This window comes from Parasteatoda tepidariorum, chromosome 6 (genome assembly GCF_982258835.1).
Source record: "Parasteatoda tepidariorum strain Cologne lab strain chromosome 6, Ptep-v5.0, whole genome shotgun sequence".
NCBI lineage: Eukaryota > Metazoa > Arthropoda > Arachnida > Araneae > Theridiidae > Parasteatoda > Parasteatoda tepidariorum.
In genome coordinates, this window is record NC_141760.1 from 65,595,159 (window position 1) to 65,611,366 (window position 16,208).

Genomic DNA, 16,208 nt, shown 5'->3' on the forward strand with positions numbered 1-16,208 from the left:
ATCGCATAAGTAAAAGTGCGATTCGACTTTATTTTCAAGTCACTAGAAGAGAGTCACTATGTTTTAAGCATTTTTACTCTTAAATAGTATTTCAATGAGTAAGACTTTTCATGCTGAGAAACTACATTTACGATAATTCAGGGGCAAAACTTCCGCCTTACAATGAGGTGACCCCAGGTTCGAATCCCATCGTCAACTGTTCGCAAGAATGCTGCTCGTACCTACTACAATACTGACATAGTTATTTTATAGAGTTTTTTTGTTAAAAAAAACAGTACTTATCAGCTTAAAAAAGAGGCATCCGTTTTTGAAAAACAGTGTTTTTCTAGGAAATAACCGGTTTCATACTTGCACACCAGTTGGCAGACTTTTTTCTGTTAATTTAACTAATTTTTTTCGCAATGTATATGTTAATCAATATTTAATAGTTATAGAATACACAACTTTTGTAGAAGAAAAGAAGTTTAAATTTAAATCTCATGGGAAGGATGAATAATGCTCCGGTTATCGCTTATAGAATATAGACAAAATATACCATACATATTTATATGATATTGATAACTTGGTTCATATTATTCTTAATTACAGTTTCAAAATTGAACGCACATAGATATCAACCTTTTATGGTAAAAAAAAATATTAAGAATGACATCGTTTCATAACTTAAGAATAAAGATATTTTTTTATCTTATCACATTCTTAACAACACAGTTCATCATATCTTTGTAAATAAAACGTGAGATTGAATGGTGTCATGCCTTCTAATGACACAGCAAAACAACGTTTTAGGAATGAAATAGTTTTTGTATTAAAAGATGAACTTTCTCAATTTTCCATTATGAAAATTTTCTAATGCTTTTTTAATAGCTAGTAAAAAAGGCTCTATTAAATGTAATCAAAATTGAAATAAATGATACTTTGAATTTTGAAATATTTTGCTTTTGGATTAGAAATGAAAAACAAAAGCTTTGATTCTTTTTCTAATTTGAAATTTGGGATAAATAATATTTTAAATTACGAAAAGTTTTTTTTTCAGATTCGATGAAAAATAAACAGTATTTTTCTATTATTCATTTTGTTCTGGTATAACTAGAAAATAAGTGCTTTTTTTCATGCTACTCTTTTAAAAAATTTTAACACTTTTCTTGAAAAAAAAAATTTTTTTTAATCTTTCTAAAAGTACCAGAAATATTTTAGGGAAAAAGAAAGATTTTTTTAATAGTTATGTAAATTTGTTTATTTTTTATTATTTTAATTTTGCATGAAAACTATAACGGAGAAGATTAAAAACATTCAGTGAAATTTACACCATAAAATATTTATATTACCTCTAAAAAATAAAATAAATGAATAAATAAAATAAATATATAAACAGAATTCGGAAATCTGTTATGTAAAACTCGAAAGTTATAAATTTTCAGTCGAAAACTCAGTTTGATGTCTTTTATATGCTCAATACGTGTTTAGCATTTCTATACAGTAAAATTTCTTTCCTGATTTCTCTTTTATCAAAACCAATAAATGATGTAGCTACAAACCATCCATTTGAGAAAAACACAACTTGACACAATAATGCAATAAAATATGCAACTCAAAGTGTACTCTTGGGAAAAACTTTGACCAGAAGTGTTGGGCAGCACAGGAAATGCATTTCCTGACCACTTGTCCAAGTTTCATTCAATACTCAAGCATACCAATATAATTTATTATTCGAAAAGAAGAAAGTACAGTTCTATGTCTCTGAAAACATTACACCCCCTCTCTGGGAATGTTTTATGGGTGTCGGTGTTTTATTTACCTCTTACCTCCTATACAAAGATATAGGAAGTTAGTCTCAGTTGCAACCTGCCCCCGAAAGGTCTAAATAATTTTTCCCTTCTGCACTTTTTTTCCTGCCAAAAAAAAGAGTTGTTGCTTTCGGCGATTTATCCTCATTTGAAGGGGAAAAGTAGTGAAAGTGTGTGAAAGAAAAGGGAAAAAAATAAAAAGTAAAGCCCAGTAAATGTGTTTACTCTTCTCAGAAGGTCTTGTAAGAAGGGAAAAATCTTTTTTCAAGAAGCGAGAGTTATCTATGAATGTTTTAGTGCCTTGTAGAACAGACATACTCTGAGAAGTACAGGGTTATATTTTAAATTTTATTTTGTTTCCTTTTTTAGAAGTAGCTGGTAAACAACCTGCAAATATTTCACCTTACTGTGGCTTGTATCGAGACTCTGGACCTAAAAAATACGTTTGATACATTGAGTTAAGAGGAAATTTTGCCAAGTCCCTTCTACACTAGACATCATCCCACTTTATATTCTATTTTACTTAGATTTACAGCGTTTTTTACAATCTTTAAGGCTTTGCTATAAAGATAAAACCCATCTAAAAATTGTTTAAAAGTGCTGTGTCTTGTACCTCTATGCTACAAATTGTTGTTTTGCAATTATGAGCTCCAATATATTACTTTAATTCGTTATATAATTTTAATATATAGATTTTTCTGAGCCTCTATCTCCTGAGCTATCACGGCTCAGGAGATATAGAGTTCATCTTTCAATGAGGTAAACCAGTGAGATAAACCTGGTTCGAATCCCAGCGATGGCTGGTCGATACGAATACCGCATCCTGCTTACACCGACCACAATGCTCACGTAAAAACATCCTCAGCGTAGGACGGATCATCAGTTAGAGTCCCCTTGGAGTCCGGCTAACTGAGTAAGAGTTTCGTAATTTTTCTCTCCTTGTAACGCAAATGCGGGTTAGTTCTATCAAAAAGTTCTCGAAGGAGGCAAAGTACCCCAATGCTTGATCCAGGAGTTTCCTTGTCTTCTGGTTTGGGTTCAAAACTACAAGGCTACGGAGTTGAACGTTAGTAGTCGTAAGCCCAAAATTGGGTCAGCTGTTCAGAAACAGTTATAAAATAAAATAAAATGGTATGCGCTTCTATAATGAATTACCTGATAAAAAGAGTTTTTTTTTCTAATGATTATAATGATAACATTCTTTATTATATTTCCTTCCTACTAGCAATTATGTTTGTTATATATAACTAATTATTTTTGCAGAATATTATCAGTTAGCTCGTTTATCAAACAAACAGAAAAGTAACTAGCCATTTAGGTTTCTTTTGCAGATCTAAGATTAGTTCCATGAAAAAGTCCTCCACGAAGGTAAATTTCTCCCAATACTTGATGCATGAGTTCCCATGTCTTCCGGATTGAGTTCAAAATTACAAGGCTACGAAGTTGAACATTAGTAGTCGTAAACCCCAAAATTGGATCTGCTGTTCAGCCAATGTTATAAAATAAAATATATTTCGCTCAAATGTGCACAGATAAATGAAGCCTGGTCGAAAGAGTAATTTAAAAAATAGGCTTTAGTTGCTTATAAAATCTATTTAAAAAATTTATTTTTATTCCAAAGTAAACAAACAACCTTGGTATTTTTTGTATTTTTTAGGCGAAGCAAAACAGTAAATATCTGGAAAAAAAACTAAATGTTTACTTTTAATGTTAAATTTGAAATGCAACACATGAAATATTTATCTTTAAATTATTTTACATGTTGGGAAGAATTTCGTGGAATGAATAAAGCAAATTATTTGAAACAAAATACCAGTTTCCCTTTTTTTAGGTATCTTAAAACAGCAGATAAATCCTAAATAGTTCCATCAATTTTTATCATGTTTGATTTGAAAATTTAAATATTTTTAGTTTCGCAATTCAAGAGCTCATACTTAAATTTATTTAACTTTTTAAGACATTTAAAAGCTTAACTAGAGCGGATGTCAATAAAATGAGGGTATATTAAACAAAAAATGTCCGAAAATGATGATTTAACACTGCATTAATAAAAAGTAGAAATGCAATACATTAATGTCAAGTGCAATGGAAGCCTTTTAACTTAATATTTTCAATGAAAATTTAATCGAAAAGTATTAAGTTATCTTTATTGCAAATACAGAAAAGCAGCTTTTGAGATAACGTCATTTATGCTCACAAAAGTGTATTTAATTTATCAGTAATTACTTACTTACTTTATTTAACAAAAGGTGGGCACCTGGGCCGCGCAGAAGACCCGTATCCCATTTTATCAGTAATTACAAAACTCGCTGTATCTTTCTCACGAAGAAAAACTCAACAATAATACTTTCTGCGAAAAACAAAATTAATTACCCAATTTTGAAAAATTCGCAAAATTTTGCGATAGATTAGCTTGTTATTCTAAAAAATAGATCAAAGTTAAACCGATGAGTGAAACGATTTTTTCCTTTAGCAATTTTTTTAAATCACTTTTTAACATTCGAATTATTAACTTTTTAATTCAGAAGAAATCAAAATACACTACAGGCTATTAAAATTGCTACACTAGGAAGGAATGCAAATAACAGAATGATATTTATTGGGCACATACATTAGGGTTGGAGGAACAATACATTATAGATCCTGAGGGATCAGTACTCAGAGCAGCCTCCCCTAGCAACAATAACAGCAGTTATTCTAATGGGCATCGAGTCGAACAGAGATTGGATAGCATGGGCAGGTACAGCATTCCATGCAGCTTCAACGTTATGCCACAATTCATCGACCATAGTGACTGAAGAGTGATGGTATGCCTGTCGTTCGGCAACCATTGACCAGACGTTTTCAAATGGTGAGAGATCAGAAGAACGAGCTCCCCAGGGCAACAGGAGAACATGTTCTGTGTCAAGGAAGATCAGGACAGTGCGGGCAACATACAGCAGTGCATTGTCCTGCTGAAACGTAGCTTTATGGAGGAGTCGAGGATAAGGCAGAGCAACTGGCTCAGAATGTAACGGCATCAGAAATGTAACGGCTGATGTTCAAAGTGCCGGCAACGCGAACAAGAGGTGATGGAGAAGTGTATCCAATGGCACCTCATACCATTACTCTAGGTAATAGGCAAGTATGACGATGTCGAATGCAAGCTGCCAATGGGTATTCTCCATGATGTCGCCAAATACGGATGCAACCATCATGATGCTGTATATATAAACTGGATTAGTCTGAAAAGACGATGTCATGCCATTCCTGCATCCAGGTTCGTCGTTTATCACACTATTGGAGCTGCTTCTTCCTGTGCTGCAGCGTCAAGGGTAGCCGAAGCTATGGTCTCCGTGCTGACAGTCCACGTTGCTTCAAACGTCGTTGAACTGTTCGTGCAGACATTTGTTGTCTTGCAAATGATCCCCATTTCTTGCCTCAGTGTTCGTGACGTAGTTGTGCGATCCCTTAAGGCCATGTGGATAACATGTATGCCTTCTCGGCTGTTGGTTATGGGGGGGCTGATGAGATCCTGCACGGCGTTCCATATGACTGTCATGAACCCATTGATCCGATATTCTGCTAACAGTCATGGGATCTCGACCAACGAGAGCAGCAATACCTCGGTATAGTAAATCGCAATCCCTGTAAGCCACAATTCGACCTCGATAAAACTCAGACACATGCTGGTATTTCTCCTTCGTACACGAGGCATAACAAAAGAATTTTCACCTGCTTTGCTTGAATGCACTAATAAGCTAGTCATTTGCATACCACAGCATGCCTTATCCGTCCTTCAAATTTCACGCTCGTAGTGTGTCGCCTTCCTAGTGTAGCAATTTTAATGGACAGTAGTGTATATTATGGCACTTTTTATGTAACGAATATATGTTAAATTCATACAGTTCTCTCTATATTAAAAAATCTTAAGGAGCATTCCCAACGCCGCTGTTTAAAGTGCTCAACTTAACGTTAATGAAAACACTATAAAATTTAGAAACTTGAAATTACTAAGATGTGTAGAAAAGTGTACATGGAGTTGAATGGAATAAATAAATTACGATTCGATTGTTAGCTCGAGAATTACTAACTGTTAAACTTGAAGTAAAAAAAACCGTGTTCGTCGATCTACTATCTAGTGAAAAGCAACTACAGAGTTGAAATTTAATGTGCTAATAAAACCATTTTGTATTATAATTATAAAAAGAGTTTTTTTGTGATTTTTGTTTCTTAAAAAGGTATTGCAAATTTAAGTACTTTTTCGTGATTTTTCTTCTCCATATTTTTTGCTTTAAATATTGAATATTTATCCATCGCTGTAAAAAATATATTTTTCGCCCTCGAGATCAAAATGTAAATCAAAAATAGAAACAAAAAAAATAGATGTGTTACCAGAAATAAATCTTAACCTTTGAAGTAACATTTAAAAAAAAACTTTATAAAGAGTGATTAGAGCAATTTCCTTCATAATTTCCATTCATTCTTTTCATTGATTCACACATTCTGCATTCTAAGGTTTAAACTTTTTTCAAGTTGAGTAGAATCGAGCTTCAAATCCAGTGATAATTGTACATTCTTTTATGATTAACGTATTAATAAAATGTTCTCACATAAAGCGAAAATAAGTATATATTTTTAAACCAAAATGTTCTGTAGTTTTGTTGAAAATATTGACGTTTAAGAAGAAATAAACAATTATAAATGAGAAGCAATTGCGGAGGTTTGTGAGCGGATCCCCATATCAGTCTAATAAAAAATGAAATTAGAACTTTTTCGAGTTTTAGAGTTGGAAAATAAATATCCGAATCAATAATTTTAAAAAAATAACATACTTTTACCAGAGCAGCATAGTTCGAATGCGTATTATAAAACATTTTTTTAAAAAAATACTTGAAGACAAGATCTATTTGATTTAGCATACTTCAGCTTCGGAACGTATTTTGAGTCAAGTTTCTTTTATCTTTTGACCCTTAGAAAAAGAAACAGTAATACTTGGCTTGTGATTGCTATTCTAGAAATGACAGCAAAAGTAATATGAGATGGCAAAACTTTCTGTTTTTTTCTTTGTCTCGCTAGGGAACGTCGGGAAAGTAACAAGCGACCGGCATCAAATTTACACCAGGGCTTCTTGCATTCGAGAATTTGGTATGCTTGAAGCAGTAAGCAATCAAAAAGAGCAATTCGTCTCTATCAAGAATACGATACAAAGATCTATGGTGAAGTTTGTGCATCGTTAACTAAAATTTCGTGGAGACTGAAAAAATATCGCCTTTATTGAGCTTGATGGACGTTGAAATTGCAGTGGTATTCTATTTACTTGACATCACAGGAAAGTGCAATAATTTCAAAATTGCGTCAAGAGTAACTAAAAAAACACCTAAAAGTGAGTAAAATGATAAATTGAAAATTCGGATGAATAGATACAAAAAAAAAATATGAATATTTCCTCGTGTAGAAACGTTTGATAGATGATCACGTTTCATAACGAATTGTTTTTGCTTGATGTACAAATGTTTTCTGCCACGCTGGAAAAAAAATATGTTGAAAACTGCAAGAATCGTCATAATTATTCCATGGTGCATTATTGCATAGCATAATTATTGCAAGGTATGGTCATAATTATCGTGTTTCTGGCTCTACGGGAACACCAAAAATCTCGGTAATTTTTATCAAAGCGCTTTGGTAATGATTTTGGTAAAATTAACCATAGAATATGGTTTTATAATATATGATAAAATTTGGATACAATATATGATAAAGTTTATAATTATGCATAAAAACTATTTGTTCCGTTAAATTTACTTTTCCGTCTTGTATTAGGAAAAAAAATTGAATAGTTAAGTAGCAGCTTGATATATATACAGCTTTTTTTACAGCACAAAATATACTATACAAAGCAGACAGGCATGATTTTTTTTATCTTAGCAACTATTCCAACCAAACTTAAAAATGCAAGAATCTCAATTTCGAAAAAAAGTGGAGATGACTGGTTTTCGAAATCATCGATTCAATTTTGGAAGCCAGAATTACAATAAAACCGTTACTATATGAACGGGAAAACTAACGAATGAATGGTTTAAATATCGTATATTTTTGTTTTATTTACCAGAATTATGAATTAGCTTACCATAAATGTCATTACTATGTAAAACGGTAATTTTAGCAGAACTTTTTTCCCATGTTCTTCATTCGTGCTTATAAATAATATAATATCATTAGTTCACATAGTATTTCATCAAATTTCAATTTTGAAGCAATTTAAAAATTTTTAATATCAGAATATTGCGTGTAATTTGCTAATCGTATGACGTAATTAAAAAGTTACTTCACATTTTCTGACCGAGAGTCTATCAAGTTTTTATTCTTAATAAATTTCAGATTCCAGCAATTCTGAATCAATTTTCATTTTTATTAATGTTGTATAAGAAGAAGATTTTTCCAATTTTTTGGGTTACTCAATATTATTCATTATGCCTCCCATTCATTTTGGCAGCATTTTCTCAATACTTCGAATTTTAATACAAAAGGAACATTTTTTCTTCTAAAGTTTCTTCTTCAATAATTGTGTTACTGATATTTTTAAATTAATTTAATCAAAGCTTATACAAAAATATTAATTCAAACATTTTTACACATAAATTTAATTACTTTTTCTTCTGTTCTATTTTTTTCTGCGTATTCTTTCTATTTTTTGTTTGAGTTCTTATTTCTTTCTGTACCATACCAAACACAGATTATTAAAAATTTAAAATCAAATTTCTACAAAACAAATCTTATTAAAGTGATCAAATATATGACGCTTTGCAAAATTATAGTTCATTCACCATTCTACCCAATTTTATTTATGCATTTTACTTTACATTTTAATATGCTTTAAAACAGATTAAAAAGTCATTTGTTTTTTAAAAAAAATCTGTTTGCCATTAAACTTGACATTGAATCCAATTCAAAACTAGGGTCTAAGGGATTAAACTACATGAAGTGAACCCTTTACCATTTAAACCCGAATTTAGCTTGATTGAAATTTAACTATAAAATAATTATTAATTTAAAGTTAATATACTAAAATAAGCCTCCAATAAATATCCGATAAGGAATGATATTTCTACTCTCGGGAAAGACTGTACATACTCTATGGGACGTATATGCCTATTAGGACCAAAAGAGTTGAAAAATATTTAGCTTTGAGTTATTTGATGAGAAAGTTTCTCGAATCTAGAGAATAGTGCTACAGTATTTAGCAATAAAACCACGAATCAAGAGAGTTTTCTTCAATTTTAATTCAACATATAGGCGCATCCAACTTTTGTGCCATCGATTTATGCTCCCAATACCCTTCCAAAAAATATATCATGGCTTTTGCGATAATGAATCCTAACTAGCTGACAAAATACTCAAAATATCGCTTTACTATCACTAACGTATCAAGTACTGAACCTTTTAAAAAACGAAATTTAAAATCGATGTAATGAATTATGATAACACCGAGCCACAACAAACATTTTTTTTCGCAACGGTAAATACATTGAAAAACTTCTTCACTAAACTGTTGATGTCAAAATGTAGAGTACCAAGCAAACAAAAAAAGAGTGAGTTATCTCAACAACCTATAATTAATTTTATAATTATAGGAAAAGCATTGATTAGTTAACTTCATTATATCTAACTGAAGCTGTAAGATTTTTCTTTGTGTGGAAAATGAGTGCAAGAAAATGACTTCACTTAGATCTTTTTGAATAAAAGTTTAGTAATTCCAAAGCTTGGAAATTTTTATGTTTCTGCATAAGGGTTAATGGTAACACTAATGGTGAAACGTTACTTGTTCTCCTCCCAATTTTCGCTTACAGCTTCATTAACATATTTCACGCCGATGACAATATCGATAGAAAAATTCCAATTCATTAGAAGACATCATGCTCCTCATCATCACTTCTTATTTCCAATCAAGACGTTTCGGAAACTTCCTCAAATTTCCCTGCATCGCCAAAAAAATCGATAATTACGTTATGCATTCATACTAGAGAAGGGAGGGGGAAAAAAGGACAAATTGTCGCCATTTTTTTTTTTTTTTTACTTTTTCCATCCTTTTCAGAATTTTTTTTTTCTTTCTAATTCCTTTTCTCCCATCTACTTTTTGAATTAAAGTTGATGGATTCTTCTGAGGTGGATAATGAATAAAGATCACACAAAAATAAAAAAAAATAATAAAATAAAAAAACGGAAGTGAGAAGGAAGCTTTGGCGGCTTGGCTGACAAGGAACAATGACTTGGCGATGATTAAAGCAGAGAGACTCATAATAAGACGTTGATGATTTTAATTAGGTTGCCTCTTGAACCTTGAGGTGAGAACAAACAATGAATGCTGTTATATTTGCTCTAAAGTGGTTTTGCAAGAAGAATGGAAGCCTCAAGTCACACTTTCTGTTTCCTTTGTTAAGAGAGCTTGTTTTTAAAATGAGCTTGATTGGTATTGTCAAGTAATTAAAGTATCATTCAATATATCAAAAGTGCTATAAAAGCTGGAATATTTATTTATTTTTAAAAAATACTCCACTTTTTAGCAAGCTAATTTGTATACATATTTCACGGTAAACCTTAAAGTTTCAAAACAAACAAAAATGTTGAGATAAAAATTACATAAATTTCAACAATGAATCTTAACACACCTGCTTTACAAACTGCGTAACTTTTAGGTTAATATAAAAACCATCAGTAAATTCCATGTGCACACACTCTAAAAGACTGAAACTCAAAATTCGAGGACTTTTCTTCGGAAGCAGCTTTCGGTTAAATGCACCGAGCCCACATTCCGTCAAATTAAAGTAAGTACTATCAGTTGCTTAAAACACAGAATTCCTCAAGAGCATATGGCTTAATACTGCATATCGATTTACAGAATTAAGTAATGAAACATAAAGTAAAAAGCGTGTGGATGAATGAATATTCAGCCATTGTCAGGAATCAAACTTTTGAAACCTGCTTGACAAATGAGCGCACTAACATCTCTACCACCCATTATATGATGCAAAAGAATTTTTTTTCAATGCCTGAATGACCTTGGTCATACAGGCATCTGAAGGGCAGATTTGGTGGCCACTCTTTCAGGGGCACCATATTAGGTAGGCCAACGTTGCTCCCGCAGTAAGGTCAGACAGTACAGAGAAGGAAGAAACATCCATGCCTTGTCGGGGATTCGAACCCAGAACCTTTCTGATGCTAGGGGAGTTCCCTAACCCCTACACAGGCTGGTCGGCTACAAAAGAATTTGAAAACAAATAAAAAATCTGGGTACTTAAAATGCTCTCAGACAAAACACGGTGAAATAGCTGTGTTATAAAATATTTGAAAGATCACATTTCGACAAAATTCACTCTATTTCGTTACAAAATAGCTGTTCGAAAAGAAGAAGAAAAATTTAATTCAGCTCAAAGACTGTTGAATGGGATATCTGCAAGTGACGTAGTGTGTAGTAATTAGACAACCCTGATTGGACTAGCACTGTTTTATCAGTTATAATTGTGCTACAATTAAAATTTTGTATGTACTTTGGTTTTGAATTTTTTTACGGTATTGTTTGGCGCAGCATGTCTTCCTTTGGACTTTGTGCCACTAAACCCTTCAATCAATCAATCGACTCTGATTGGTTACTGAAACGTGGCATTCGTTTACGTTAGTAACTGTTTTTTCTCATTACATCTAAAGTTAGCCAAGCCCGTCAAGTATCAATTCTCTTAATTGACGCATTCTATATTCTTTCACAAAGATTTAAATTCTTTCACTATACATTTTTTTACTAACCACAAAAACAGGCACGAAGTAATATAGAGCATAAGCAAACTAATTATGCATCGAAGTTGACAGGTACACAGCACAAAATATGTGACGGATACAATAAAATACATAAACAAATAAAAAATCTAAATTGAAAGACGTAAATGAGAAAAAATTATATTTCATCGAATTTGATGTGTGATACGGCGAATACGAATTTGATGTGTGATTTAATTAGCTTCAAGTCAATTAAAATTCTAACTTATGAAGAGAAACTTAGCTCAACTTTAACACGCATTTTACTTATAAACGATCAGCTGGCGTTGACGTCATAGGTCACATGTGTGGGTATCCGTAATCTTCTTCTTGAAGAACAAGTACCCAATTATCAAAAATGGGAAATATATTCCTGAGATTCGATTTTTACGTTAGCACAAAGTAAAGTTGCTCAAAATAAGTTGCAAAGTAATAATGATCAGAATTAAGTTTATCAAATTCGCCTCTGCATACAATTCATAAAATACACAAGCAACCCGACTTGAAAAATATCGTGCTAGACATTAATAGGAAATAGAATTTAAGCATGATTAAATAGAAAATACTCATAATGATCATAAATAGTTTTAATTAGGTTATGTCTTGAACTTTGACATAAAGGCATTTAACATTTTTTTGTTTAAGAAAAAGAAGCCTAAAATGTGGGGTAGAGTGGGGATATTTTCTGAAATACCAGCTTTAAATATTATGCAAGTTTAATCCCCAACAGTTTGAAGCAAACTTAAAAATTTTAATTTAAGGAATATTTCACGAGTCTTGCATATCATTACATTTTTAAATGTCTAAATAAAGTCTTTAATTTTACTATGTTTTAAATAACTAACAGCATTTAAGGAGAGTAATTGACGTTTGTTAAGTCGCGGTATTTTGGAATTTTGTGAAAGTGTTAAATTAATTACATTTTATGTAATATACACTTTGATTAGCTTTGCATTTCTTGATCTAACATTTTAAATTAAAACTAATTAATGTTTCTAAGTTGAATAATAATTTTGCATCCCATGATGAGCATAAAATTAAAAAACTATTGAATAGAGACAAAAATTGGTATTATAATATATCATACGTCAATCTGTTTCCTTAACAAAAGATGAAAACTATAAATAAAGAATATATATATATATATATATATATATATATATATATATATATATATATATATGAGAAATTAATTATAAACAAATGGTGATCAGCATTTTAAATAGAAAGAGTTTATTCAATTTCACGCCAATGAAAGCCCAATAGACATTTTTATTTTTATCAATTACAAGAACGTGAGAAAATTGAAAAAAAGTATCAGAAAACGACAAATTAAAATAGGGAAATTCGTGCAACTTCCAGGCAAGGCGCTAAATACTGAGTTTCCTAAAATTAGACCGACTTATTCCGAAGGGTCATAACTTGCCTACAAGCACTTAAATAGATAAAAATCGCTAGAAATGTACGCTACCTTAATATAAAACAGACAAAAAGTGAAGTGTTCTGCCTAAATCAAGCATTCCATGGTCACATGATGGTCTCTTGCTTATGTATGATAGTGCCCTTGAGTATTGTACTTTCTACGGCTTAATCCCCAGATACCCAGATTAAGAATCACATTCTTTACCTTAATCCTTTACCTTAAATCACTATTTAATGCGATACCTTAAAAACCGCAGATAAAAGTCAATCAAGCAAATATCAAAAACACTCCTGGTATTTTCGAGCGAATGCCTGAAGCGTTTCTACACCATGTGCTTTGACCCTAGCTGGTGCCATTTCCGATTTTATATTTTAACTTTTGCTGAGTTACATGAAATAACTGGGGCATAGTTATTGACAAATATTTATATCGCAACGATACCGAATTCACTATGAAAATTTTTATGCTCCTTAGATTAACTCTTATGGAGAAAAAAAGGACTATTGACCAGTAGTCTGCTCCAGCTCTCAGAGCTTAAGGCATTCTACTATAGTGCAGGGCATATTAATTTAACTTCTGTGTAGCACAAAAATGGCCACTTTATTTATTAGACTTGAATCCAATAGAATACGTTTCTACTAGATATTCCATTGGATTCAAGTCTGATTAGTAAGGTGGCTATTCAATAGCAAGAAATGCGACAAAATATTTGTATGTTAGTTACGTCCCATAGCAGGAACTTTTATTACGCGTTTACTGTTTTGCGTCAAGACTAAAGATGGTTGATCTGAAGATTTTAAAATACTTTAAAATACTGTAAAATCCTTACATTTATTTGAAAGTTTCGGTTTAGTTCTTTAAGAATCATTATACTCTGCTTATTGCACCGGTATGTCTTAAATCCAAAATATTTCTCATAACCCTGTCATAATTTTTGCTTTTATTACTTTCAAATTTATGATATACATTTTATGATCACTGACTCCCAACCTTTCGCAATTTTAAAGCAGCTTTTAAACTTCTCATTACTCAGAGCATTCCTTCGCAAAAATTATAACATGGTCTTAATTATTATTAAATGGTATGAAACAATGATTTTGAAATATTTAAATCATGGAATGTAGAAAGAAGAACAGTATCCATCAACTTGAGCGTAATAATAATCGTTAAGTGTTGTATTGACTCGAAAGTGATTTTAAGCAAAGGGAACTTATAAAAAATACGTTATTCAAAACTTTGACATGACTTTTTAATTAACTTAAGTACGATAACTATTCCAATTATTGTAGTTATTTAGAAAAGGAAATATTTAATATTTTGCTAGCTTTGAGTTCCATTGCTTTTTATTATTTAATTTAAATTTAATTTCATTTTCTACTCTACATTCCATAAAAATTAAACAGCTGAGCATGTTCAATACACCAATTCTTTCTGAGGCTTTTGATCAATCATTTCAAAATAATTCTTGATTTTAATTAATGGGATTAAATTTTCCTGGAACAGTACATATTCTATACAGAAGTTTTAATTTGAGCATAATTGTGCTTATTAAAATTCTTCTTAAAAACTTGTCTGGCAGCTTTAAGTTTAAATTATGCAATATAATATTCTATCATACTATTTTCATTAAATATTTACGTCTAAAAGTTCTGAAAAATGTAGTTTCATAATAAAAAGATAAGTTTCCAAACTCTTTTATGGAACGAAAATAATTTGAGAACGTTAAAAGTGATAATAAACTTCATTTAATTATGAAACTCTTATTTTATAATTTTTAAAAAGGCTTTCCAGAAAGTAATGAGACACTCAAAATGACTGAAGGAAAATATCATTTTAAATTAATATAATTTCAATTTGGTTTCTCTGAAATCCTATTAATAATTTAATTTATTTCGATAAAGGATTCAAATTTTAGACCAGAATAAAATGTATCTCATATCCAAATTTTTGAGTATCTACTTTTTTACACACACAATGACACAATTTGATTTTGTTTCTTTTATTGAGTTTAATTAGTTAGTATTAAATTCAATAAAGATTTGATGGGAAAACATTTTGAATTTAATGTGTGGATGTATATGAGTAATTCCTTTCATTTATATATATATATATATATATATATATATATATATATATATATATATATATATATATATATATATATATATATATATATATATATATATATATATATATATATATATATATATATATATATATATATATATATATATATATAAGCTTTATTTAAAAATATTATTCATTACCTATCTTAAAAACTAATTTATTCAATACCATACAAAAAGTTTAGCATTTTGATGTGATTATCTGAAATAATATTTAAGAATTCCCTTGCATATAATTGCAATAAATATCAAAAAATATCTAAGTATTCGAAACCACTTATTGAAATATAACTGTAAAAATTGATATGAATGCTAAAGTTTTTGTTCTTTTAGTTGTCCTACGCTGATAGTGCTTAAAATTGATTAACTGGTAATAAGATTACCATAAATATTCAAAAAAATTAAAATCAATTTTATATTTTGATTATTCATATAAATGTAAAAACTTTTTTATTTTATAATAGCAATGATTTTAATGATAGCTACTTTCAATATCATTGTCAATAACTTTTTTGTGCAAGAATATCTGAAAATTATATTTTCTACATCTTTACCATAAAAAACACGAATTGTGTTTTAACATTGAAAGAAAAAGAATATACTGGTGTAGTATTTTGATACTTAGAAACTAACTAATAAAAAGGGAATGAATTATAGCATTTTGATGCTGCATGTAGTCATTAAATGTATATTTCTGAGTCATTTTTTTTGAATAAATTGGGGTTCTAGTTCTATGTGACAATGATAAAAAAAAAAGCCTGCATAAAATTTTCCCCTAAAAAATATTTTTAAAAAAACGTGCCAAAAAATGGCAATTGAGAGAAACGATAAAGCTTGGCGTCGATTTAGGAAAAGCAAATCGGACCAATTCTTTCGTGCCATGTTTCTTACCGTCATGATGAATGGCACACTATCAAGATCGAAATTCTGCGCCACTTTCCCTTTTTAAAAACTCCAATTTCTGAGTACACCGCGCAATAGAATGCTCAAGCATATTCTCATGCATATATGCGAAGCCAGCTTTGGACTTGAAAAGAAGGTAGCATTTATCTTCGGCAATGCTTGACATGGAACCCCCGTGTA

The 16,208-nt window shown here is 30.6% G+C and overlaps 2 protein-coding genes across 3 annotated transcripts in view; one reads left to right on the forward strand and one right to left on the reverse strand.

Moving 5' to 3' along the window:
* Window positions 1–16,208, reverse strand: part of LOC107439549 (acetylcholine receptor subunit beta-like 1) — a 113,830-nt gene that overhangs the window by 57,865 nt on the left and 39,757 nt on the right. The gene's annotated exons all lie outside the window — the stretch shown is intronic.
* Window positions 1–16,208, forward strand: part of LOC107439551 (sulfotransferase ssu-1) — a 46,860-nt gene that overhangs the window by 4,929 nt on the left and 25,723 nt on the right. The gene's annotated exons all lie outside the window — the stretch shown is intronic.